The sequence below is a fragment of the Bison bison genome, unplaced genomic scaffold, assembly GCF_000754665.1.
Source record: "Bison bison bison isolate TAMUID 2011002044 unplaced genomic scaffold, Bison_UMD1.0 scf7180017864376, whole genome shotgun sequence".
Taxonomy (NCBI): domain Eukaryota; kingdom Metazoa; phylum Chordata; class Mammalia; order Artiodactyla; family Bovidae; genus Bison; species Bison bison.
The window spans coordinates 8,777,055-8,779,056 of NW_011494948.1; the positions used below are offsets into that span (position 1 = coordinate 8,777,055).

General features: G+C 46.4%; 1 pseudogene across 1 annotated transcript in view; it reads left to right on the forward strand.

Annotated features, from left to right (window-relative positions):
* The window catches only part of LOC105000981, a 59,422-nt pseudogene that overhangs the window by 34,273 nt on the left and 23,147 nt on the right, over positions 1-2,002 (forward strand). The window lies entirely within an intron of this gene.

Genomic DNA, 2,002 nt, shown 5'->3' on the forward strand with positions numbered 1-2,002 from the left:
GAATCCATGCATGTTCCAGAAACAAGCCACCATTGGATTCTCAGGAGCTGGGTTACCCCAGAATAGGTCTCCCCAATCCAGCTGCTGAAGTGTTATTGTCTGAGCATCTCTGCCTTCTATGACTCAGTCTTTTGTTGACCCTTTTCTATGACCCATAGACTTTTGTTGTGGTGGTGATAGTGGTGGTGGTTCAGGTAATGTTGGAAGAAACCTCAGAGGTGTTTTCATCCAATTCTCCTGGGCAGCTCTCCTTGTGGTTGTGTTAAGGGGAGGGTCTAGTCTCTCCAGGGCCAGCCCTGCACCCACATAAAACTCTCAGCCTAGGAGACTGGACTGGGGCTAACCCTGGCTGGGCCTTGAATTTCATCCCCTGTGCCAACCAATGACAACTCTTTTTGTCAGGAAATCATCATGGTGCCAACTGCACCCAAAGAAGAGCCTAAACTATCTTTTCCCACCTCCCCCCACCCACCCCCTTAAGCTGATGGCCTTCCCAGAGTGTTGATGTATTTTTGTTTCCTAATTTAATTCCTGTATTATTTTAGAACTTTTTCAGCTGTGTCTGGCCCTTTCCACCTACCCTTTAGTTGACAACTTTTAGCAAGGGTCTCTGATGAACTCAAGCTTAAGAGACCTCCTTTGCAAAGTGTGTAGCTGAGTTTTAAAAGGTGCCTCGGTCACTTTGGAGGGGGAGGTGAGCCCTGCTCTGTCCTCCCCATAGTTTTCCAAATCAACTGGCCTGTACCTTATAATTTTACAGATGAGGAAACAAAGGCTCAGAGAAGGTAGTTGACTTCCTAAGAGCACACAGTGAGCTGAGAGCAGAGTCTGCATTATACTCCAAGATTCTTGATTTTGAAGTCCGTTTGCTCAGTTTTGAGGGTTTGTGATCGCTAAAGTAAACTACTGTTCAGGAAGCATCAACTTCGTGCCAGACCACGTGCATGCCAGACACTTTATGTAAGTCATCACTACAGCAGTTCTGAAGAGCATCATTAGCCCCAATAAAAATTTTAAAATCAAATTATGAAAGTAATAATATGCATAAATCAAAATACAAAGGGACATAAAATGAAAGTAAAAGTCTCCCACTCTATTCTTCCCTCCTGCCCAGAATACCACTGACCTTTTTTGTCCTTTAGTGACTCTCTTCCATATCGGGCAGACCTTATCATTACTTTATGAAGAAGAAGCCAGCTCACATTAGGTGGACTGGCTGGGGCTACCTGTCCCCAGGCTCAGCACTTCCATTCTTCTGCATTAGCTCAGGTGAGTGGGGAGAAAATGGAAGTGAAGAAAGCCAGAGATAAAAAGAAAGGTCAGGTTAGAGTTAATATCACCCCTTCCTTTCCTCTCTTCCTGCCCCATCTAGGCACTTACTCACGCTACAGTTTTTCAGGAGACCAAACCATGGCTCTCTCGGTGCAGATATCCTGAGGTTCATCTGTGACAGCAATTGGACCCGCAGCTCTCCTCAGGCCCCGGTCACCTGAGTACTGCCTCCAAAGTGCTGCCCCTACCCTGTACTAGCTCCAGGACTGGAGCAGATGTCCTGGGCTTGAGACTTTCCTGAACAACTCTGAGAGTTGTTCTGAGGCTAAAATGAGAGGCAGGGAAAAGACTCTGTAAACTTGAAATCTTTCCATGTAAATAGAGCAGCTGCCTTTCAAAGACCTGGATAGGAACCCTGCGCCCTACTCCTGTAGAACAGTGGATTTTTAGGGATCTAAGGGTTTGCATTTTGTCTGTGTTCTGTCTGTGTGTAGGGGCAGGGCTACAAGTGTGTTTTAAAGTAGAAACGGCTGTTTTTTTATCCCTGAAAGATGACAACACTGAGTCTTTGGTATCTGGGTGGATTTCTTTCTACTGGAGAATAGATACAGCCAAGCTGTTGAGGGTAGGAGGAGGCAGTTGCCTTGCTTGGGGTGCACAGTGGAGTGGTAAGAGGTGTGGCTGAAAGGATGCTTCAGCTGGTCCCCGTGGGTAGGTGTCTTCCTGCAAA